The sequence below is a fragment of the Megalops cyprinoides genome, chromosome 14 (assembly GCF_013368585.1).
Source record: "Megalops cyprinoides isolate fMegCyp1 chromosome 14, fMegCyp1.pri, whole genome shotgun sequence".
Taxonomy (NCBI): domain Eukaryota; kingdom Metazoa; phylum Chordata; class Actinopteri; order Elopiformes; family Megalopidae; genus Megalops; species Megalops cyprinoides.
In genome coordinates, this window is record NC_050596.1 from 27,584,681 (window position 1) to 27,610,979 (window position 26,299).

Consider the following 26,299-nt stretch of genomic DNA (forward strand, 5'->3'; position numbering starts at 1 on the left):
TGTGCTTGGTGCTGTATGACCAGTTATAGATACTGTTGTTCGTGTGACTTATTTCCATGTACATGTTAGCACATCACTGTAAAACATGTTAGCATATCACGGTAAAATACTGACTGTTTCTCAGACACTCAGACTAAAACCCTGTGAAAATCAGCTTCTGTTACTGTACAGCCGAGCTCCGTGAAAGGCATGCTTTTGACCCTGGGGTCACAAGGGGCTGTACACCTGGCTTTGAGCTCTCGGAGGCAGGCGTCAGCCCTGCTGCTCTCTGGCTCTGCCCTGCTGCACATACTGCTTCTGCCAACACGAAAATGTCCTTTTACGTCCGTTTGTTCGCTCTTCATCCTACAAACCTTTATGTGAAATACATACCACCTTCATCATCCTTAGACTAGCTTTCAAGCACAGCAGAATCACTGGATCCTTCAAAGCGGGGGCAACTGCGGATGCATGCATAAAATAACATGCTGCATGCACAGAAATACGCTGGCCTGCCACAGCCCAACAGGCGAAGCAGACGAACCCATTCAGACTTCCACCAATCATATCTCTGGGTGGGTCTGAACTGCCTCCCACCCACAGGTATCATCAGCCAGCTTATTCTCCCAGAAGGCCTTGCGCTGTGACCTCAGCCAGTCACCAGTTCCAGGGCCAGAGCAGCCTGCCAGGTCAGTGACTCTGGAGAGGCAGACCGGGAGGTCTGCGGAGGGTGGGGAGAGGGGGAGAGGGGGAGAGGGGGAGAGGAGGGTGGGGGGGGGGTGAGAGCACTGGGCAAGCGTTACAGCACGTCCCCCCGGGCACCGTGACACCATTCCGTCGCTTCCCGTGTGTGTTACCGCCATGGTGTCTCCGAGATCACGGATCCGTCACACAGAGTTACACACTTCAGCTGGGTTCGGACCCACTTCCGGGTCAGGGAACCGGTCGCGCGCTTAACTGGCCGCCGCAGCTGGAACAATGCGCCGTTTGTGGCCGACAGCTGCCGGGCGCTGAGGATTGGGGGGGGGGGGGGGGGAAATCGGCTTACTGTGGGCCTTCAACACCAGACCAGGAGCCAAGGGAGGCTGAGACGATCAGAGGGGTTCCCAGAGCAGCTGTGAATCTCATCTTACGCTGGTAAGAGAAAAAGGGCAGGATTTCAAACAGGACCTCCTGCCCCACCTGTACGCGGTCATTAACCAGCCCGACAATCCCTCACTCCTCCAGGGTATCCACAGCCTTCCCGGGCCCCCTGCTCAGCCACCACGCTATCCCAGCAGCCCAACATATCTAATCAGGTTGCACAAGTTGCACTTGTGGCAGGGCTTGATGAGTTCCATCCTCACACTCACTGGTCTGGGAGTGTTGTTAGCCTGGTCTGACACTGTTGCGCATTCAGTTTGAAAAGATACGCTTATGTTCTGTTGTGCTGGAAGTTGCTCTGGATAAGAGCGTCTGCTAAATGAATGTAATGCAATGTGATGTAATGTAATGTAATGTACTATCCCAGCTTTCCGAGTGCGCGTGCGAGTACAGCGACCCGCCGCACATTCTCAACGGAGCGCAAAGCAGAGGAGCAGCTGCGTCTCCAGCATTTATGACCTCCTTTCAAAGCAGGAGACGCCAAGGAGACGTCCCAGAAAGCTCTGCAGGTTCCAGCGCGGCGGAGTCCGCTCTCAGCTCTCTGCTCGTCCTGCCTCCTGCTATTCCTGTCCTGCGCAGCTCGGCCTGACACAGTTCCCCCGTGACTCCTGGCTCCTGACAGCTGGAGGGAGGCTGGCGCTGGGCTCAGGAGCGCGTCGTCCTGTTAGCGCTGCCACTGTGTCATCCCCGTACATCACCCCCCCCCCCCCCCCCCCCCCGCCGCATCCCACACCCCGCTTCCCCCCCGTCCCTCGGCATCAGCGCTGGTAGCCCCCCAGCGGGCCGACCCCCCACTCCCGGGAGGATGACCCCTCTGTTTCTCACCGCTAATGGCCCTCAGTCTGTCTCTAGGCTGATCCCTCGGTGAAACCCGGAGGGATCGTGCTGCAGAGACTGCGGAGTGCAGGCCCGCACGCTCACTCTGCCAGCCGGCACACACAGCCCGGTGCTGCAGACACCGGGGAAACTGCGACGGCAGGGACGCAAAGGCACGCCCGCGCCGCCGGCAAAGCTCCTGAAACATGAGATGAAATCTGCATACCTGTTATCTCCACCTGAGATGGGTTCCTTCATTTACATTCTGTAGCGCAGACCGGGTGCTTCCTCTCAATGCTGTGAATGTATTATTTATACAGAGGAGAGCGAGAGCTGCACTCCCCGCTGGACGACACCCAGATGGGCCGAGCGTAGCACAGCTCCCCCGATGCCTCCTCTCATTATCTGAGAGTGAAACCAGCCGATTCTGCGCCGGGATGACCACAGTAACCCCCCCTCCCCATATACAGACACACACAGACACACACACAAACACACGCACTCACATGTAACCACACACACACATACGCACGCACGCGCACACAGGCACACACATACATACATACATACAAACACACACACATATACACACATACACACACACACATTTCACTTCTTTAGTACGGACGGACAGCCTTCTCAGGGCTTAGTTTGGGCTAATGACAGTGTGGCTGGAAGCACGTGTGAAAATCTGTGCGGTGATAACAGAGCAGCAGTCACACACAGAGAGCTGTAATTCCAGGCTCAGCACAGTCCAGAGGAACATATTTATAACCCGCTCTCAGGCACCCTTACATTACCACATGGTTTCACTTACATATGCAAATCTCCCCCACAGCCAAGCCGTCTGACACTACTCTTGGAAGAGTTCCGTCTTAATTTTTTTTTTTTTTTTGCGTTCTGATTTCTGTTTACCCTTGATGTTCCTCAAAACCAAAGCACCCCCTCGGTCCTATTTGGTTTAACTGTTCTTTCAAAAATGACCACTTGCACATGTGTTACGACACAGGGTGTCATTTCCATGTGGAAATACTGTCAGAGGAACAGCAGTATGTAAAACAAAGAAGAGAAATATCTCAGCTGGGTAGGAAGTGAAGTGCCCTGAAGCAGCAGGAAAAGACAAAAGGAGAGATGGGTGGAGGGAGAGAGGGGCTCATCTCGGCTCATTAGCATCTTTCTTCAACATCCTTCTTCTTCTGTAGGTGGCAGCCTCTCTGAACCAGCGTTAGTTAAAGACTAGCAAAAATCCACTCTTTCTGAGGAGATTGGAAAATGGATGATTCCCAGTGCTCTCTGGGTGGATCACAGACCGAGTTGTGCTTACCTTTGGCTCTGATCTCCCTTCCCTTCAATTCAGGGTCCACAGATGTCCAGACCGGTGTGGGCCTCTCACAGGTGGACAAACTGTTAATGCCTCCCTGAGGAAAAGAATATAAAAGCACAATGGTTACAAAACATCCACATTTCAATAGGCCCACATGTCAAATTTAAAGTAGCCTGCACCATAATTCACACACATTCAAAGGAAAGCTGAAAGCCAATCCACTTATTCCCTGTATTTTGCAGACTAAGCGTACTGAACGCTTTACTGTGCGCAGATAAATTGCCCTGCCGATACTGCCTGTGACAGCACTACCACAGCGACATGAGACTGCTGCATTCCCTGGCCTACTGGGGTACAATTCAGGACAGACAACAGCCTCACCTGCCCTAAGCTGGTTCCAGGAGTAAACTTCAAAGCAGAGCCCCCCAGAACCCCTAAAACTTTACGCTTTCTAAAAAACGGCCTTAAACTCCACACTATAATGGCAGCCTCAGCAACCAGTCGCAGCCGTTGTACAGGCAGGTCCTGAAGCCGCAGCATGTAGCCCTCTCCTCAGAGAGGAGGTAGCAGGGCTGTGGGCTGGGAGCACATCAGAGGGTTGACTCACTCCCTTCAATGATGAGTTACAACCCCAGTGCTGATGGTGGGTCCCCCTGGGGTAAAGCAGAAACCGTCTGACAGAAGTATGAGAAAAAAAAAAACGCTGCTCTCAGCAACTGTCTGGCGTCTGTCATAAGCAGCGGGCCCAGTGTTTTCATTTAGTGCAGGGAAACGCTGTCGGCTCCCAGGGTTTGAGCCCTCTCATTTGCTCTAGGTATTTGCACACGCTCCCTCACTGACAATATGGAGCACTGCCCTGGATTAATGCGCTCACACACGGGCTTGCGTGTGCATACGAACATATATCAACGTGTACGGATGAATAACGAAGGACGAAGGAGTTAAAAACAGTAAGCGTAAAACAACCGCCCAGCCTTCACCCCTCCTACTTCAGAGTCCCCCACCTACTGTAGCCCCTACCTCCTCCTCTCTGGCCAGCAGCTGTCCACAGAAGAACTGCACAGTCTGTCAAATCACAGGGGGCCTGCTTCCCTGGCTGTTCAGCTCCAGCAGGGCTTAACTCCGTTCGTGTGTCTCTTACAGTCAAGCGCAACGTGTCTTAGAGAACGCCTCTGTTTCTCTCAACATCCACAGCATCACTCAAGCAGAACACTTCCCTTAATATCTGTAATACTGCTTTAAAATTGGCAGGGAAGTATTCTACCGGCGTAGATACTTCCCCAGATCCATTTCACTACATCTGTAATAGGAAGCCAATTTAAAAGAATCATCCCAGCTGGCCTCTCCTGCTCTCATTCTCTAATAGCCCCGGTGTTCTTGCTGCACTTGAAAACAGACTGACCCAGGACACTCATCCCGCCCATAGAGGGAGCCGTTTTAGTTTCTACGTCACTTAAGCTAGTTCCAAATGTCTCACTTTCACAACCCAGCCAACCATAATTTTACAAACAATGAGACAGGAAAAAGGAAAAATCTCCAGATGTTTTGGATGATATATTAAGATGAAGTCACTTATTCGAGGGAGTGTGGGAGTTAACTTCACATTCTGGCTCTGGCTCTGAAACTCATCCCCGAGTCTGATTAGCTGCCCGGATGCTTGGCCCGTTAAAACTGATATGCGGTGACAGAGCTGTTGTGGCGAATGTGCCTAACGTTGGCGTTTCACAATGATGGTGGATGTTTCACAGGAAAAATATAGGTCTACAGTGACATTCCTATCCCTAACCTCCAAGTTAATGCCACTGTAAACACGCTCTATCACTGTTTACTACAGAGCAACCATTGGTCCATGCAAAATGTTTAATGACAACGTCAAATCAATGGTACTTTAATCTCATCATGGAAGACCGCTCCCTAAGGTATTTACAGCGGTACTTAAACTGATGGAATGCTAGCCTCCAGAAGAGAACAGAGAAACATCAATCCAATATTGGGACAAAATGTGTGAAAATGCAACTTTGCAGCTGCACGCTTTATTACCGTTGAGAAAAACTCAAAAATTCATCAGACGATATAGTAACAACATATGATGGCAACAGCACAAGACGATTTGTTTTCTCATTACAGAGTAAGTGACCTGCCCCGCTTTCGGCTGACATTTACCAAGTCACATCTCTAACTGTGAAAAGTGTTCAGATAAATGACATCTTGACCTGAAGGTACTTTTTCCTCCCAGAAAAGAGGAGAAAACCAGCCTACAAGGCTGGATCAATTGCCAAGAATTACCCTTATAGTTAAATCCATTTATTTGTAGTGGTTATAAAATTGGCATCTTGTTTGGGCTGAACTTGCTGAAAGCTGTTGTCACCTATCTCAAAATTTAAAAACCAGCAATTCACTCAGACACTTAAATACCCACAATCCTCAGTGAACCATTTTACCAGTATCACAGGAGAGAGTGCATCTAACTGATGGCCACAGAAAGGCAGTCCAACCTTCAGCCCGAACAGACAGAGCTGCAGGTCATAATACATCATTTTGAATATGTTTTCATCTCGGCTTTCACATGTGGTGTGCCATTTACCTGCAGCCACAGTACTGTGAAACCAGTTTCTGCTTGTGAGGCAGGTGTCCCTTTGTTAAAGATATTTGATATGACAGCAGGCTATCACATTTATTATATACTGTGAATTGATAGATATACACACATCATCTGGGAATGTGATGGAGCAGCATATTAGCTTTCAGCTTTACTGTTATTGAACATCCCCATATCACTCTTTTTACGTATATTTTTGCATTTTTCCCCTCTTCTTCACCCACCTTTTTGTGATCGGCAGTTGTACATTAGGCAGTTATACAAAGTTAGCGCTGTATGTGGTTTTAGTGTTTTTCTATATGATCACTGGTTATTGTAAAGTTAAGCACTTTTTGCTCTCCCTTTCAATACTGCACACAGTGTTGTGAAATGCTATACTTGCATTATGCTGAGAGCAATGGGAGAGTGCATTTTCAAGGGCCTTTTTTCTCCTGCAGGCACTACCTACTAAAATGGAGTCGCCTTCGTGTAAGAGTACACTGCTCACATGGTTTCACCTGCAGTCTCTCCACACATTCAAGAGATCGACTTCTCTTTTTCACCAGTGGCTAAGGCAGAGGTGAACTGTAAAGAATCCAAAGAATCCATCTGATTCAGCAGACAGGGCTCGTAGTGGATTATTCACCGATTTCCCAGGAACAAGTTGACTACACACACAGAAGCCCGCACGCATATGAGGCGGGGTCTTACTGTCCTGTTTAAGTCCACTTCCAGAAACAGCTCCTGCCCTGACCCCTGTCACATGGTCTGCTGCTGGGGTCAACCCCCAGAAAACCCCCTCAATGTGACACGGGGCATGAGGAAGTGAAGCCTCCACGGTCACCGTACGCCATCCAGCAGACTCTGCTTCGGAAAAGCTCCTCCAGGATAAATGGGACACGCCGCCCCTCCGTGCTGGAACAAACCAGGAGGCTGTGATTGCTCTCCATCCTTATTCAAGCTTGTGTTTCATCTATTCGTCTAACTTTATATTTAGAATAAATCTGCCTTCCTCTGACAATCTTTCCCCCTGAAGTTATGAACAAAGAGTCAACACTGTATTTATATGACTGTCAAGCTACCTCAAAGCAAAGAGAACTCAGAACATAGGCTGCCTAGGCAAAATATTGGACATTTTGTGCATTTTAACTTTGAAAAACCACTGAAAAATGCTATTTATTTTTACATACCTATTTTAAAGTAAACATATAAAAATAGTATAATACAACTTCTGGACATAGTAGGTAGCCGATTTTGGTTCTTGAAACCACATGACTGAATCAAGATCTTTATGCTTCTCAAAACATCAGAGTAAAACAAACTGTGTTATTGTGCAGTTTCAATAAATCATATCAGTGTCAGTGTTTCTGCCTCTTCCCAGAGGAGAGTGCCCGTTGTTGGCATTCATGTAAACCGCAGGTAGTGAGAGTGTGACTCAGAGGCGATCTCCCAGTGTAAAGTGATGTGTCACGGCAGGGAGAGGAGCGAGCCGGTCGAGATCTCGAGGCCCCCCCCTCCACGCCACCCCACCCCCCCCCAAGGCGCTGAGCGCTGCAGAAACAGGGCTGATTATCACGCTGTCACACACAATGACACCCATTACGCAGAGACATGATACTGAGATATGCGCAGATGCAGGGTTGGGGCGGCGTTTCTGCGCGCGGGGCCTGCAGGTGATCCCGCTCCGCTTCTGCGATTAAAGACACAAAAACAACCATGACACCTTTGCCAGGTGTCAGGGAGGGGAGGGGCATGCCTGCTCTTCCCCCCAGCATGCAACGCAACAGTATCTTCCATGAACTACAGCCAGCTCCTCCACAGAGACACTGCCACGGCCAGCTCCTCCACAGAGACACTGCCACGGCCAGCTCCTCCAGAGGGACACAGCTACGGCCAGCTCCTCCACAGAGACACTGCCACGGCCAGCTCCTCCAGAGAGACACTGCCACGGCCAGCTCCTCCAGAGGGACACAGCTACGGCCAGCTCCTCCAGAGGGACACTGCTACGGCCAGCTCCTCCAGAGAGACACTGCTACGGCCAGCTCCTCCAGAGAGACACTGCTACGGCCAGCTCCTCCAGAGAGACACTGCTGTGGACAGCTCCTCAAGAGGGACACTGCCACGGCCAGCTCCTCCAGAGAGACACTGCAGGACGAGCAGGTCTCACATACATACACACCACTGTTCCAGTTCAGAGATTCAGTCTCATGTACAATATGCCTTTTATGCACATTACTTAAACCCTAACCAAGAAGGCTGCTAAATGATCCTGCAACACATTATAAAAACCATAAAATCTAAAATTGTGCAGTGCTGTTGATATTAAACATGTGCCACCCCCATGGCAGACGCATTCACAGAACACCCTCTCACACAAATCTTTCAACCTCAGTTTCCTCCAACACATCTCTCTCTCCCTCCTCCTCCTCCTCTTCCCCCCTTCAATTCCACCCATTATCCTCCATTCAAAGCCAGCGTCTCTGCCCCGGGGGCTTTAGACTCAATTACTCCCTCCCCCCCAAAGGGCCGGGCGCCCCCCTCTTCTCCAGAGAGCGGAGCTGCGGTCGCCCCACTCCCCTTTTGATACGGGTCAGCACGCTGCACACACCGCCGCCAGCGCTGTGATGTCACCGCACAGGGCTCCCCCCTCAAGGCGCGGCACGGACACCGTCCATTCAGAGGAAGCACCCCCCATCCCTGCTGCCAAAACGGCGCTTTCAGCCAGACCTCCGCCCCTAGCCTCAGTCAGGCTTTTTCCAGTATATCTGGTTTAAATAGACAACTTAGCACCACCTGCTGCGGTTTAGCACTACGGCCCCTTAAAAGAGCACCTGTGAACTCACTCCTGACTCAAACGAATCACACTGGACAGTGTATTTCAGATAATATGAGCTTGTGATGAAAGGCAGATGTGTGACTTGGTGCTATTGCGCCTGGCTCTATGGTATGTGTAATATATATTATATATATGCGGCAGGCCCTCAGCTGTGCACCAGGTATAGGGGTGTGAGTCGGTGCTATCGTGACTGACTCTGTGGTATTTGTAATGTATGTATGTCAGGCCCTCAGTGGTGCTCCTGAGAGCTGTGCCAGGCCTGGCTGCAGGAAGGCTGTCATGCTGAATCAGGGATCCAGCACACCCCTGCACACCCCCCCTGCTCACCCCTGCACACCCCTGCATGGAGGAGAGGAGAGCACTGATCTGGAAAAACAGGGCTGCTTACATCCCCCCCCTCCACTGCATCACATCAGGGTACCCAAGAACCTCTGACACACATACATACATACATACACACACACACACACTACGCAAAGCCAGCATCACACTTCCCTCCCCCAGTCCCTGTGTCCCGCAGCTGCTACACCCCGCCTGTCTGTTGAGGTTGAGGGACAGAAGCATAATCAAAAATAGGAGGCGATTTCACAGGGATCCCCTAACCAGTCATATCAGAAAATAACTCATATTATTATTAAGGTGCAGATACTTTCAGTATCAATGCATATCCCGCCAAATGACCAAGAGGACAGGAGACTTGCTCATGTGAATCTGTGTGAATCTGCATTCAACCAGAAACAGAGCACAAAAGCCAGGAGAAAATTCATGCCAGAGCACCTCCTCACTCTGTCATTTCTGGGACACTTTCACTGAGAGCCTGGCACTGTTTGCCTTGCCTGTACGCCGTTGCTCCTCAGCTGAGACAAGCCTTTCAGAGTAGAGAGAATGGGGGTGGTGGGGGGGGGGGGGCACTCCACCCCCAGCGTGACGCCTCTGAGCATGCAGGACTGGCAGGGCCTCAGCGGGCGGCGGGCCCTCGGACGGGCTGTGGAGCCAAGGCCATCCACACTGGGGCCGTGCTCGTTACAGAGCGGCCCCCGGGCCCACTGCTCGCTCCCAGAGCTCCCATTCACTCTGCCAGCCTTTTCACAGTCATCCTGAACAGAGACCAAAATCTCCCCAAGCCAACGGAACCTTTCCTCAGGAAGACATTTTTGAGCATTCCATTTTTCTTCTGACAGCACTGGAAATATGAAAATGGAAATATTCAACGGCAGAGCTGCTGAAGATGACCTAGGCAGAGCAGTCTTGTGTAGTGTGTGGAGTGTGTAGCTTTAACCAATGGGTGACAACAGTTTTACACAACTATCTTTGCTCAGATATAAAGAAGTGGCAAAACGTCTGGTTTTATGTATAGCGATTTACACACCACTTCACATGAAAGCGCTGAAGCAGCTCGGCTGTTCCTGAAGCAAACCTTATGAGGAACTGCATGTTGGAGTCAAGCAACAACTTGTCTTGTCCAGCTTTGGTCTTGAACTTCATGAGGTCTCTCCCTTTGAGTGCAGAGCTCCAAACAGCACTCTACAAGGGTGATATCTGAAGCTGAGATGTTTCCTACCACGCTGAAGTGGACTACAAACTGCAGTCCTAAGGACTGGCTTAGAGGGGTTTCTGTGGAGGGAAACGCACCACCCTGCATATGGAGTGCTGAGAGAAGAAGCTAAGAGGAGGTGACCCTGGAGAGCAGCAGGCTTTGGCCCTACAGGAAATGAACTGAGAGATGCAGGTTCAAATCCAGCCAGGGCTCAAGGTTCTGTTCCAGCAGTACATGATAAACACCATGGGAAAAAAAACTGCCAAAACAGAGTCAAAACACTACCATAAAGCCAGCAAAGTAATATAATCACTTCAGTTTAGAAAGGCTGAGTTATTCTTCATTGGAAATACTAGGTCATAAGTTACAAGTCAACCTTTTTTTGTTAGACTTTTTTTGAAACCTGATAGCTCATGGCTACCAGCAACAATGGATTCAGTTCAGACTGCCGGAGGCCAAAGTCTCCTATTCTGTATGAGTGATGGGAGACAGGCAGGCTGCAGACATGTGTGGGCTAGGGAGGAGTGGTGCAGTTTTGATATGCTGCATGCACACTACAGCCAACAAGCCCTGACAGTGACACCCAAAGCACCAACTGTGACCTCTGTGAGGGCTCCCACACAAAGCACACGTCAAAAACCTCCGGATTTTAAGGTGGTCTTCCCCTCGTACACAAAGCTGGGGGTTTCCAATGAGCCACAGGGCCTGGAGACTTGCCTGACCGTCCTCTTGTTTCTGTAAGGAGGCCCACGGGTGTTTCCCCCTACATCAGCTCACGAGAACAGCGTAGGGTCAACAAAGACATTCCTGAGAAAATGAGCTCCGACAGACGTAAGCCAAGGACAACACGAAAACGCTTACTGCGCGATAAGACTTTTAACAGTTAGATACGGGAGAACAAACGCGTGAGCAGGGAGGGGAGGAAGCACTGCGGTGCACAGGACCCATCATCTGTACGGCTGTGAGGCAGTCAGATCATTTCGTGGGCTGTGCACACAGGTCTTAACACACAGGAGTGATGGCGAGGCAGACGATTAGCACCCTGTAAATGAAGGCCTGTGGCACTGCAGGTGAGAGGCTCTGCCAGACGGATTCAGAGGGGCAGGAGGCAGGGGATCCTGCAGGGGGAAGAGGATGAGGGATCTCTCATTATCCAAAATGTGTGAACATTCACTCTTCCTGCTCCAGATTAGGCTCTTGGTACCATACGGGCGTCTCCTAACACAGACAGAAAGACAGGGCAAAAAATGTTTCTGACTCGAAATGACCCCCTGACTGCACTTTCCATTATCTGTCCCAACAGGATGAAAACATTCATAATCATAATGAAAACGGTCATATTCAAGATTAAAACAGTCACATTCATGATGGAAACGGTCATATTCCTGATGAAAACAGTCACATTCATGACAGCACAATCAAGAACGGGGTGGGCCAGCCAATAAAGGATAGCAATGGTCAGTATTGATCAAACAGCAACGGCTAACTTCGGTAATAACCGAAGGTCAGCATAAAGCCTGACCCTTGCCACGGCCATCAGACATGCAAACGCGGTTAAGTGTGACCACGACCAGAGAATCAATGAGAAGTCAAGTCAAACAGCAGCAGCAAAAGACATTAGTATTGATGCAGGAAACACTCCAAAACAGCTGGAAAATAGAGGGGACGGGATCCCAGCCACTCACAGTGATCAGGGCCGGACTTCCAGATAACATGGCTGACCCACAGCAGAGAACAGAGCAAGAACAACCTTCTATATTCATGTACGCACACAGATACACAAATTACATTATTGTCATTATTGTCTTATCCAGAGCGATTTACATAGGTTTCATTTTTTTTTTTAACATGTTATCCATTTATACAGCTGGATTTTACTGAGGCAGTTGTGGGTTAAGTGCCTTGCCCAAGAGTACAACAGCAGTGCCCCAGTGGGGAATCAAACCAGTAACCTTTCAGATACAAGCCCTGCTCCTTACCACTCAGCTACACACACACACACACACACACACACACTTCCCAGCCCTGGCCCCTCTATCACACTTAGTGGAGCATGTTCACACACAGCGTGTGGGGGCCCAGGTTCCACGCCAGCGGAGTTCATTATTTTGCGCACACCGTTCCCCGCAGTGGGTCTGAGGGGTCAGGCTCCGCACACATGGAGGGAATTAGGGAGCGCGCAGGCAGCAGGAATGTTCTCACGCTCACGCGGCGGTTCAAGCGACTGCTCCGCCCGACGCTGGGGCGTTCCGGAGCGGTCAGCTCCCGCCAAACCGACGAGATCACTGCCCTCTCACCCCTGCCTTAACCGCAGAAAGAGAGCGACTCCCACTCCACAGAAGTCTGATCCATTTCGGGTTTACGGGCTACCGCACGGATACCCACGTGGCCTGACCAAACACACATGGCCAGAGTAAACGTACGGCTCTTCTTTAAACTAACCCGTCTGCAAATGGACTTCAGTGAGGGCGGCAGGCAGTGAAGTTACAGCCACTGTATGTGGGGTTTATGTACTGGAGCTGTTAGCGAAACCAGGCATGATCCACACTGCTGTGGATGATCACTACTCTCACCCCACACAACCACACCAGGAGAAAACACAAACACACACACACACACACACACACACACACACACACACACACAATTTGCGTGACCTTGACATATATCCATGCCCCTCAGGCATGTCTCTCTGAGTGCCAGCTATATAATACCTCACGCAGCGACTGTAAAGGGAGTTTTTCAGCGAGGGCCGGATTCCGTGGGATGGGGGAGGGTGCTGCCGTGTTTCAGACGAAATGTATCCATTACATGGGCGCAGAGAATAGCACATGCTCAGAGTATTCATTTCACACACGGCCATGCATTCCCTTTGTCTCACACGCGGCAAAGAGACACAAAGGACTCCTTTCATCTCACAGTGTACAGACATTCCGACATTAACTTCGGTGGTTATTTTTAACACTCCGCCTCTCTGTCCCTCTGTGCAATCGCAGGATGCAGGCTAACCTTAACCAGCCAAAGCGAGTGTTCCAACAGCCAGACCAATGGCTGCGTGGCAGAAGGGACAACAACGGAACTTCTCAACACAAGGAACGGAGAGGAGCACAACAAGGGTTAACACTGTTCATCTTTCTATTAACACAGCAGCTCAGAACCAAGGGGAGGGGCTGTTCCAGGACACACCCACAGTCTGAGGGAGCTGTCCAATGGGGACAGGGAGGGGGGGCACATCAAGGGGGAGCAGCAGTCAATCCCGCCCTGTTCTACTGTCTTCCACTGCTCCTGCAATTCTTTAATCAAAATGCCGCAGTCAGCAGAATGAAGGATGCTATAACGTGCCCATGCCAAGCACCACCCTACCGGTCAATTTGAGAAATATCATTCATAAACTCACGAAACAGTGGCAGCAGTATGGTGTAGTGGCAAGGAGCAGGGCTTGAAAGGTTGCTGGTTCGATTCCCCGCTGGGGCACTGCTGTTGTACCCTTGGGCAAGGTACTTAACCCACAACTGCCTCAGTAAATATCCAGCTGTATAAATGCATAACATGTAAGAACTGTAATCTATGCAAGTCATTCTGGATAAGAGTGTCCGCTAAATGACGATAATGTAATGTAATCTAACAGTGAAAACCGTGTCAAGCAGCTTGCTGACCGATTTGATGACAACGACTCATGTTCTGGGTCATTCCACTACGCCGAGAGTTCAACCTCATTTCTGCCATTTACACAACAGCGAGGCAGGAAACTCCTGACTGTGCCTAATTACGAACCTGTCATGTTTCATAAGCAGTCTGACGCACTTGATTTTACCCAAAATATTTTCTGCTTTTAATGTTCACCTTTCGTCGGAGGTAACTCTGATCGACTCTGTTCAACTGTGAACAGAGCTGAAGATCGGCGAGACTCTCAGCAACATTGCGGCACGGCGGCGCGATGACTGATCACAGGCCTGCGTGGAACTCGCCACAGCCTTTTGATAAGAGCAAAAAAATCCAGCATCTCCTGTCTGGCTCAACGAACCAAATAATTAAAGATCAAATCGGTGGGCTGAGTGGGCAAAGTGTGAGTCGCAGGGTGACACACTCACTCCCTGAGGTACCGGTGAGTGCACACAGAGATGGGGGGCAGCGGGCCAGCAGCGATGACTGGACATCATGCTGACCTGTGGATTCCCGCTTTGGTCACAACACTGCTGACTCACAGAGACTCCGCCACCCCGCGATTCACCGCCTAACCCGCACACTCATACACCGAGGAAGGTGGGCCTGCTCGGCGGTACCTCTGATCAGAGTATAAATAGCATCTGCGCATGGCTGTGTCTTACGACGGCAGTGCGCTTGCAGCCACTCTCTGAATCACCACCACTGGTGTGTCGCAACTCCAAACTACTCAGCATAAAAAAAAAATTACATTACGCATCAACTGTTTGTACCAAAAACAGTCATTTTGGTTTTACTGTTATGAGTGTGTTGGAGAACTTTAAAAAAAAGAAGTTTCCACACAGCATTGGTCTTGGCATTTCATACATGGTGATTATCCAATATGATCCTCTTACTGGGTAAAGGTTTACAGAGAGCAGCCAAACAGGCCCATAGAGTGTACACTTATATCACAAATAACTCCTGGCCGGTGAGCTGTAGTGGGGTCCATTACAGACTGCTGTGACACAAAACCAAGTAATGAACAATATATCAAATTGTAATTCCTTCAAAGAACTTTTTTAAATGTGTTTTTCACTGAGCGTGAGTGGGACGGAATTCTGTGACCGCTGTAATGTGATTGGCTCTGGTGGCAGACAGAATTATTGCCCAGGCTGGTGTAGGTTACAACAAGGTTATAGCAAGGTGGCGCTTGGAAATGATCTTAAACTACAGGTTTTTGTTTTCACCACAATTTTACCCTGATCACAGATATCCCAGTGAAGTTTAGTCCCAGAGTGAGACGCTTGGATTTAAAACGTTAAAATAAACACTGTTGTCAAAAAATGCAGAAAAGCGAGGGACTCCCAAGTGGCTCAGTCAGCAATTTGCACTTCCCAAGTGCAGGCTGAGCCCTACGGCCTGGGCTCGAGAACACCAATGTCACCTGCCGACAATGACCCAGAGCTCACAGGGGCAGAACAAACTGGCTTTGCTCCACCCGGGGTAGGGGTGGGAAGGTCGGCCAGGTTTCCTCGTCTCCGAGTTGCTTGGATGACGTTGGTGGAGTAGCTCCTATCTTACAGCCGGCGCCTGGCTCACCGCGGTGCTGACTTGTAGTGAGAAAAATAGCTGTTGGCTGCGTGTGAGTGCATCAGAGGCGTGTAATTATCTCGCTTCAGCACTCCTGCTCAGGTGCACAGACTGTTGCAAACGAGCCTTATGTGCAGTTGGCAATTCCAAACCAGGATACAGGGGAGGGAAAAAAAAACACTGAAAATACAAAAAAAAACAAACATTCACCATAGTCAATTTACAGGATTGCAGTTTGTCCCAACATCCCCCCAAACAAACAAGAAATATAGCATATAGCAATATATAGTATTATAATCAGAGGACGCGCTTCAGTAACATATGGAAGGCCAGAAAAATCAATATATGAAGTATCCTGCTCTGCAGTTTGCTGTCTGTAAGATTAATACGAACAGAGCAAGACTGTATTTGAGCCAGTTTAATCTGATAAGAAAGTTGGTTATTTACCAACACTGGTTGATGCATAATTAGAAAAACCATGCTGGTGGTACAGCCGTGTAGAGACCCCGAAGGTGTAGTAGTACGGAGGGAGGGGGGAAGAGGGTTCAGTGAGGCGTCTTGGACAGACCTAACTGGGGAGAAGCACGAAAGCCGAGTAATAAGCACCAACTCCACACCCTGCTGTCAGGCCACCTCCTCTCTGACCTGGAGAAAGCGCTGTTTAGCCTTCAGAGGATGAGTCTGACTGGAAACAGCCTTGCTTAGAGACAAAACAACACGCAGAGGCCCTCACAACCTGTTCTGATGACAGTGTACATTTTTCTACCATAAATACCGCCACCGTTTCGATACATCCGGCAGTACCGCAGGAAAAGAAAAGCAAATTTAAAGATAAACTTTCAACACCCACAGAGTCTTCACACAGACCAGACATAGCTTCTGTAAGTGGAAATATGACTGTAGACACAGCACAAGGAAAATTATTTTTCCGGATATTCTCCAGTTTCTTTACACACGGTCTGGACTCTGAGAAATGTTGAGTTTTTTGATATTTTACTGGTAAAATAAACCCTTCATCTTCATCAACTGGGGAAAAACATGTACAGTGGCTGTAAATGCAGAAGCAGTTTTCTTGGCTTGGATCTCTGGGATCAGAGAGAAATTTAAAAAAAAATAACTGAGAACGAGCTGAAATTTTCTCATATGAAATTGAACATTACATCAAAAGCAATGCGTCAAGTCTATTTAAAATGCTGTCCCTTTATAACCATCAAGCCTGAGACTGTAGGCCTCCTCAGTACTGCTACATCTCTTCCTTTAAAGCCTCAATCAGGAACCTATCATCTCACAACTCTCACATCTTAACAACCACTGTCCTCTCATGCTGAAATCCACAGTAATTTGAAGACAAAATGCAATATGGTGACTCACTGGGTCTGATTAAACAGAATGCTTGTCCCGGATTACACATGACCTTTAACCCTTTAACCTTTAACCCTCCCACCCTTCCAGTTCTGCCTGTGATGATGTGCCATTGGTAAATGTGACAGTCTGTCCACTGCAGGCTCAGAGGAGGCTACAGCCCACACAGAGCTGGGGTTCTCAGGGCCCAGGACTGAGGCAACAGAATTATGACCCTGCCCAAGGATAACGTGCCACTCAGAGCAGGTCTGCGCTGGGCAGTGCCGGTGGAACCGCCCTGCGAGTGGAAAATACAGGCAATGTTCAGGGTGAGACACAAACGCCCACACTTCCCTGTCTGGACAGGTGAGAGAAATCCCAGGAATCTGCACCCCTGCTCCCTTTTTCCACTTTTGCTCCCTCCATCCCTGCAGAGCCGCGTCGTCTCCCGAGGAAGCGGCTGGCTCACAGAGGGGGCTTACTGGTCCTTTACTGTTCCTTTAACACAGTAGTGCTCCCTCTCCTGCACCCCAGCACTGCGCTGTATGGTCTACATCTGCACTGTAGCTTGCGGTTCCAGCCTGGATGCACATCTTCTGTCAGACACTTCGTGAATCTTTCCACATTTCCAATCCACGTAAATCATTTTGGAATTTCCAGTCTCTTCACTCAGAAGTTCTGGAAGCAATTTTCCTTCAGACCACACCAGACAATGCAGTGCACCTGACGCAGTATCACACCAACAGCCAGCAGACTCCTCAGTGTATGTTCCACGTTCCACGTTCCACGTTCCAACCCAACAGAGCATGTCTCCGACGCTCTGGAGTGGTGCGTGCAGCGTTCTGTGCTTGACCGCATACAGCTGAGTGCAGCGTTTCCCTCTGAGCGCGGTACGATTTCACACAGAGAAATAATCACACTTGTAATACCGATGCCACATCCCGGGCGAGCACTGTCAGCGGCAAACAGAGGACACAAATCATGCTGAACTTCAAAGAAGCACATGGACCTTTGTATTTCATGTCTTTTTGTTTGAACACTGATTGGAAAAAAAATCACTGCCATGGTCCATTTTTCCTGCTGTAGAATTCCATTTTATTCTAGTTTAGCAAAAACTGAGCTGTAAATGTCTGCTGTGTCTTCAACGCCTCTCTATATATTATTTTGGGGAATGCCACTCCCCTGTATGTCCAGCATGAGCCCCCTAACTGCACACACAGAGCGCGGAAAGGCTGGGCACCTGCCACCCAGCTCAGATCCCCGTTACACCATTAGAAGAGAGCAAAGCACTCCCCCCACAGAGACCTGGCTGCACTCTGAAAGGCCTGCTAGCCCTCCAGCGCCAGGCTAGCCACCCCAGAGGGCGAGGGCACTGGAACGGGAGGCAGCGTGTCTGCGTTTCGTTAGCGCGTCTACCGAGGCGGAAACAAACGGAACGAGCCACACAGACAAAACGGCCGTCGGTGTGGGAGCGGAGGAGGGCTAAAGGATAAGGGAGTCCTTGGACCCATCCACCGAACGAGCGTCAGAGAACGCACAGCTCACTGAGCTGAAGAACGGCGGATTAAGACAAGGTCGGCATCTTCACACTTCCCGCCGCCCGTACTGCTCTTCCTATGTAACAGTCACTTAGGCGGTGACTGATGCAGCAACGAGAGCGAAGCGTTTTACTGCCAGACTGATGTCTTTGCCTCGTCACTGGAATGAGGAGTGGAATGTGAGCCAGCCACAGCACATAAACAACTTACAAACAAGCGAGAAGAATGCACACTTCACACTGGGCTAACGGGCATCTGGACACCAAATCCACCACTGTTTGTTTTTTTCCCCCTCTGTGCCGGTCTTCTGGGCGCTCTGACGAACAGAGCGGGCCACAGACGATGATGTCTATGCCAGCTGGCCGAGTGAGACGTCACCAAGGGAGGTCTGTGCGGTCACACCGGGTCGGGTCTCAGGAGAGCAAAGGCCAGAGGGAGAGCAGGAACATGGGCAGGGCCTAATCACTGCGACTACGGTCCACAGAGCCCTCCCCCTGCTGAGCCATACAGAACCGCTCCACCTCAGGCCCACGGAACCACTCCTACCAAGCTGGGCTTAACAGAAGAGCCCCCATTGGGCCACTGAGGAACCAGTTAGAACACACTCTCTTTTATCCACTGCTACCTCCCACCCCCATCCCAGCAGACACTCTCTCCAGACATCTGACGCTACAGCTGGAATTTCATTGTAAAATGTCCCCTCCGTGTGGAATTCTGACCCCTGACCCTTACTTTTTAGGGGGTAAAAAAATTTAACCCGAGACTAGCTGGGGTTGAGGGTGATGGAAGTCCACCCTTCGATACAACATTCTGTTCCTGCTCAAAACGCTAGATCACTGACCATTTCTTCAATTCCACCATTAACCCTTTACTCAATAAAACACGCTCTTCATCTTGAACGTCATATTGGGCATATGTGCAAGTGTTCAGTCTCATGACACATTTGAAAGCATGCACACAAGAAAAACACTCACGTGTGTGACATGAAAAACACCCAATCATTTTCTAAATACTCAGTTCCATTTATAAAAATGGTTCTATGCATATATTAAATAGTCAAGAATCTGAAAACACTGCAGCATGATTTCCACCTTGCTTCAATAAATGGCTACAAGTTCAGCTCCCCCATCACTGACTTCCAGGTCTTTGTTGAGTGTGGCACTTGCAGTCACGTGATCACTGTACAACCAATAGCGGGCTTGCAGAGCCCAACACCATCTGCCTAAGGCTAGCACAGTACCTTTGAGGACACAGTGCTGAAAGACCCACCTGGCAGTATTCTGATATTGATTCATTACTGTTTAAGCTGCTTACTGGCACACTTTACGGGGAGGACCCAGATTTTGCGCTGAGCCTTTCCACCAGCCGCACCAATCTGTTAAAAAAGACAGAGCAGAGCCACATCATTTTAGAGCGTTCCATCATGTCTTTGTGGAGGGGGGCTGACACATGAACAGAGGACACCGCAAACTCCCCCAGGGTCTGAAATTTCATTCCCTCTCACAAAGAGGGTTTATTTTTGGAGGACCTACTTCCTGAACAGGTTTCACACAGCACTGAGACTAACTCGTTTCTAATGCAATTCTGTGGTTTACTTACACTGCAGATGAAATTATTGTGAATTTTAGAACAGAGGGCGGTGAAAAGAAAGCAAAGATAACAGTCATCTTATCCTTCCTTATACTCGTCTGTCTTTCGAGGCATCCTCCCAGAAGCCCCCCCCCCCCCCCCCCCCCGGCCCTCAGGCTGTGTGTTTGTGTGGGAGGTCTCGGTGGGCACCTCTATTTCGGTCCTCTGAGAGCAGACAGGGCATCAGCGTTTGTTCTGGCCCGGCCGCTGCAGCTGCCGGCAAAGGTCAGCAAGCAACAACAGGAGCAGGATTCTATTAATGATGGGGGTCTGTGTTGGACCATTGGACTGCGCCCAATCAGTACCTGACAGCCCCCTTCCCGGGACCCCACCGCACCCAATCGGAGCCCAGCCCAGAGTCCCAAACGGCTGCCTGCCTGGCATCCCGCTGTGTCCAATCAGAGTCCAGTCCAAAGCGCCAGGTGGCCCCCTGCCCTGGATTTGGCTGCACTGGGGGGGTCTGATGCTCTATTTCTATCTCATGCTGCTCTAAGAGCCAGAGCAGCACACAGGAGTAAAACGCAACTCCGCTATCCAGAGCTGAGGGGAAACCCGCAGCCTGGGGGTCCAGCCAGCCCGGAGGCACCCCGCTCCTTCCTGACCGCTCCGTGCCAACAGCAGGCGGACTCTCCTGTCGAAGCGCCAACGCTGTGCTAAAGCTGTCCCTCCCTAGCTCTACGCGTATTTGGCAGTGACCACAGGCCAAGGCCAACGGCAGTCAATGAGTTACTAAAAAAAGCCTGTTAAACTCAGTCTCTTTACTACTAATCTTACTACGAACTACAGACGGTAGCAATCAGACCATGTGCCACTGCTAAACTCATATAGCAGGATAAATGGTCAACCAGCTACTTACAGCTTTACAACAACCATACAATATAATAATGTAACAGCTCCAGGATATTCACACAGCTGAGTGAATTGGTATGTACAATTATGAATAATTTGAGGTATTCATTTTAAAAGCAGATTTAACAGATCAGTGGCTGTGTCTACAGAGAGGATGGCATGAGCACACAAGTTCACCTGCAAACCAATGGGGAATAATGGCTTTACACAGTGCAGCAGAATGGAGTGCAGATTCCCTCACTCCTCCTTCCTCCTTCACATGGGAATATCATCACAGGGCCAGAAAACAGCATTATACACCATGGCTTTGAGATCAGTAACCACCCCCTGCAACCTGGCTGTCAGCAGCAGCTGCCTCCTTCAATTACCTCCTCACTGGAACACGGAGAGCACCAAAACCCACCACACATCATTTAGCAGCTTCAAAACTCATCCGAACAATTAGTTTAACTGCCTGTGTGTTGCTGCATCAAACGTTTCACCCAGTCAGTTTCCCTTCAGAGGCGCTGAAAACCGAGAAGTTTTATGGACGGTGACACATGTCGCATGCCAAATATACACGCGTTTCTGCCACGACCTCAACGGTATGACTGGGGGAGGTGGTTGTTGGGGGGGGTGCGGAATTCAGAGTAATTCAAACATCAAACACGCCCAGCGGTCAAAGTCACCCAAAAATAACGTGCCGATTTTTCATTATTAAAGACATCCTGCAGAGGTGCATCTGCGCTCTTTATACAAAAAAAGCGGCTGACGCATTTTGCCTGGGAGTCAAAAGGAATTTCCTGATGGAACATTAATTTTTCCATTGGCTAGGCATCTGTCCCAAGAGGGGGGGGGGGGAGAGGGAGACAGAAAGAGAGAGAGAGAGAAACAGACAGACAGAGAGAGTGAGAGTAAGAGAGAGTGAGAGAGAGAGAGACAGAGCGAGAGACTGACAGAGAGAATGGAGGAAGGATGCAGCTGAAGAAGATTCTAGTTTTCACCCATCCTCATATAACCCGTTTCTCACTTGCACTGAGCAAGCAGCACTACTGAGCCTTCCACAATGCTGCATTTGGGGCTGCAGATCTTTCATTTAATCATTTATAGTGGCCCATCTAGCATACCATCCTTGCTGTAAATACCAGAGATCAATCGCAGCACACGCCATCATTTCTACTTCAATTTCTCTTTTCTGTTTGGTGGAAAACATTAAACCTGGTCTGCTCCTTTTGATATAAATGCCTAGGGATATATAAGCCACACACACACACACACACACACACACACACACACACACACACACACACACACACACACACACACACACACAAAGCCTGCTAGCACACACTTGTCCTTAAAATGACTGAATGCACACTGAACATTTCTGCAAGGTCTGTCTGTTTGAGGCAACTTCCTAAATGCATTCCGCCAATGGCTTTCTTTGCCGAAACTCGTTTCACAAGACCATCATTAAAAATAGCTGCTCCACCAAACCTGAGTACCTCATCCAGGCCAGTGAGTGTCTTGCTAACTGTACAAAAAAAAAAAAAAAAAGAGGCAGGCATTTCTCCCATAATTCCTTGCAGTGAGCTTCCCTCTGCCATAGGCCCAGCCCAAACGCCCTCAGCATCTGTGTCCCCCAATTACCAGGGAAACTTTCACCAAAGCCTTAATGAGTCTCGGCCCTGTGAGTGTAAATACTGCACATCAAGCACATATTTGCTCTCAAATCTAAGAGGATTGCCGGAGACATATGGTGCCCAGACAGTCGCCGCGGTTTCCCTCTCCTCTGATGTCTCTCATGCCATATTGCAGAACACAGTGGCTTAATGGACAGACATGTATGTAGATGAGCAATGCCAGACTTCACCCAGTATCTGTTGTCTGCTTGTTGTCAAGCGTGCTTATGGCGGCTGAGGAATTGCGCGAACAACCCCCAACCCTGGGCCCCACACTGTGTGAGGAGGACGTGTTTTCACTCAAAAGGCCAACAGCAAAGCTGCCCATCCTGGAGGCACGACCCATGCTTCTCATAAAAACCCCAGCATACGACTTCAGACCCTCTGCTGCTTTTAGTCCTGAAACTCAACCTCAAGGCCTTCAGGATCAACCTTCGCTTGCATTGGACTGTGTTATTGGCAGTTAGCAGGGAGTTTCTGTTTTCAGAACTGTAACAGCACTGGGGATGGTTAACATTTTCCTTAGCTCTGTATCCGCAGCACATTTGACATGCATTACATCCCTAGGAACATGAAAAAAGTGAAAACACCGCACCTGTGCGAACAGGCCTAAATACCTGTGTTGGTCTTGCAGCTGCTCCCAACAGGTGGGTGTAACATGCAGGCACACACTTTCCCTCCCCCGTTTTAATTTAGCTCAGTCACCATGTCGGGATGTTGTACATCGCAACCCGCCCCACGCTGCCAGTACAGTTCATCCTGCTGTCTGAATAACGCCACTGGAAAAAGCAAAGATGATTGCTTGCATTGCTCAAAATTTCTTGGGCTCTATGTGGTAAACGATGATATGAAACCACACACATGCATACACATCTCGAGACACATGAATAACCTAACACATCCCCTTGCATTACCCCGAGTCAGAAGAAACTCAATGATGTAATCATGTTGAATTAATATGGTAAACATGTGTTAATGTTTAGGTGGGAATTCAAGACAGAAAAGAAAGAGACAATGAATTCTTGTGTTTGCACACACCTTTTCCAGCAAAATAGTGTGTGGCGACTCTAAATTTGCGCATACTTTGTACAATAAAACAGTCATGAGTTGTGTATCCCTCGTACCGTGCACCATTAGCCGGTCGGGGCATTCTTTCCTTCATCTGACAATCAGGAAGATGTTAAGCATTTATGCATGATCAGGTCGGTTGCTATGCTGAACCTTCATAACGGAGCAAAACCTTTGACGTCAGAACGTTCCCCGTGGCTCCTGCGATTAGAGGGCAATCTGTTAACACTGTAGTTTCGGGGTTTTTTTTTTTTTCTTGACATCTTAATTTAGGTCGACTACACGCGACATGCTGACTGGGATGGGCGAGAATACTACTCCTCTGTGCATTTCATCATGATTCATATGGGATTTATGAATGAACGGATTATACACATCGTACTGAACACAGATGTATTGGCCAACTCTAGACACTGACAATTATACCACCCGCATTGTTAACGTACGCTAGACCCACCCGTTCATGCAAATTAAGTCAGTTTTGGATTACCCAAACAAGTAAAAGATAACACACCACTGGGTACTGTCGTTATTGTGTGACCATTTTTTTTCGAGCTACGGATTCGTCAAGGGCCTTCCTTATCGAAAATACAGTAGGCTCCATCTGCCAAATTTTTAACATTATCCTATTCCCAGGGTGGAGAAAAAAGATCCATCGCCCTCGCTAGGTCACAGTACAGCGGGAATGAAAACAGAATCGTTAAACACCGATGTCATCAACTCCGACTGGCTACCAGCATTACAGCCTGCTACAAGGAACACGTTGAGATTTGAATATATTCAAACCAAGTCGACTAAAGACTCAGCATCATTTAGTGACAAGCCCTGTGCCACCAGGCTAACATTTAGCACGGCTGCATGGGGTGGAGATCTAGTCCAAATACCGTTTTTCATTTGGGTCCAATGACCTGAAAATATACGAATGGTATTCAAAAATCAAAAGTCTACCGAGTTCGTGGTTATTGGTTTAATATATTGCGTTGGGAATTAAAGTAAATAAATAAATACATTTAATGAATAGAATGCACGAGTAAGAACACGCCCATACTTTCCAAATTAGCTCGCCTATTATAGCTAGCCGACCGCATTTTCCAGCGTGTTATCATTTCAGAGGAAAGGTATAACGTTGGTAAGAGAAACGCGGCGTTCAAAATCAATTACGTTTTATATTTATTTCCCCCATTCATTTTCCCGGTGTCTCTCCACAGGCCGGGAAACATCCGCGGCTTTTTCCTGTGTCGGTCTCACCGACTTGCGCCCCTCGCATGCTATGAGAAGGACGCACCGACGACCGCACAGCACTCCACCACAGCCTAATCCAGCGTCTCCCGACCCAGCCTGTTACCCTCAACACAAACCGCCGATCAGCGCACGGCTACTGCCGAGACACCTTTCAACGACTTCAAAAGAACATAACGTATTGCTTTTCTTCAAGCACCCGATAAAGAAACAGTATTGCATTGCATTGCATTTTCTCTTCCCATTCAATTTTTCAATGCATGTTCTCCAGGCTTTTCTTCTCAACGAAGGCATTGGGCAGAAGCCCACCAAGACCCGATCTTAAGAACGATTCCAATGCAGTTTATTCCATATTTACCTAAGAAGCGTTGAATGAATTATAAAAGAGTGAATAGGATACTCGTCAAATATATCCATCTTAAAAACAGAAGACACTCGAACACATTATTTTGTTAGCTACTTACTGTCAGAAATCCTTGAGGTGTGGACTGTTAGAAACGCGTCCCACTTCTGTTTCCCAAGGAAAAAGACAACAGCGCAAACGTTGACGCAAATCCAGTTGTCCGGGCAGGAATCAGATCAATTTATGCGTGTTGGTTTTGAGAGGAAACGGTTATCACGGCTTGTGTCCACTCCGTTGCTTTGGAAGTCGTATTTGCGGAGTGACACATTGACTCACGTTCCCAGCTCCATGCTCTGAGTCAGACTGGGAGTCGGGATCGCCGTGCGCTCGCCGCGTCTCGTTTCCTGTCCAGCCCAGAAATCAGTCTCGACTAATCAACCCGGCTAATAAAAGGGACGCGATGCCTGTCTCCGAGAAACGATCCGGTAGTACCCCCAATCGGTTGGGAAAGGGCACCACCATGAGATTTATACACAGAAAAAAATGTTTGCAATAGGATTTTATTAATCTCTAATTTCTTTCTTATTCAGTTCATTTTTAGGGCCAGCAATCTCGACTGCACGACTGTTTTAGGTCTTCTCTAACTTGGCAAGTAATCCATGTATTCAGAACTATTTTGGCTAGCAAAAAATCATCTCTAGTGATGAATCAGAGCTATTTCTTTATTTGATACATTTTATCATCACTAAAAGTGAGCCAAGAAATGTGCACCCACTTGTCTGCCTATTAAAACATGTTGTAGGCTATGTGACAAAGGTTCTCAAACACAAGCATACAATTCCCTGTCTGAAATAGGTAATGTGTAATCATGAAAACCCCAAACACCTTCAGCATATGCCTACAGAAATTTATATTTGAAGGGACTGACTTGAGTGGGTGGGGGAAATAAATATGTATGTTTCCTCTTAACAGTTTGTGTCCCTGAGGAAAAATTTAATTTGTGTTGAAGAATTATTGAAAAATGAACACGTGCAAATGACTTGTGTCGAAAGGGGGTTGGAAAAACTCTTGAAACTGTGTCCAGACCGGAGCATCCAGCACTGATTATTATCAATGAGTCCCAGGTTATTGGCCTTTGTCCAGTGTCCATTAACCTACGATAATGTTACAGCAGTGTAGCACC

The 26,299-nt window shown here is 48.8% G+C and overlaps 1 protein-coding gene across 1 annotated transcript in view; it reads right to left on the bottom strand.

The window, feature by feature from the left end:
* The window catches only part of LOC118788849 (ras-associated and pleckstrin homology domains-containing protein 1-like), a 72,226-nt gene extending 46,706 nt beyond the window's left edge, over nt 1-25,520 (bottom strand). The window contains exons 1-2 of the mRNA XM_036544982.1: nt 25,238-25,520; nt 3,263-3,356 (exon numbers count right to left, since the gene is read on the bottom strand). The gene's annotated coding sequence lies outside the window, so the exon portion shown is untranslated. The remainder of the gene's footprint in view (nt 1-3,262; nt 3,357-25,237) is intronic.
* Between the last annotated feature and the right edge of the window lie 779 nt (nt 25,521-26,299).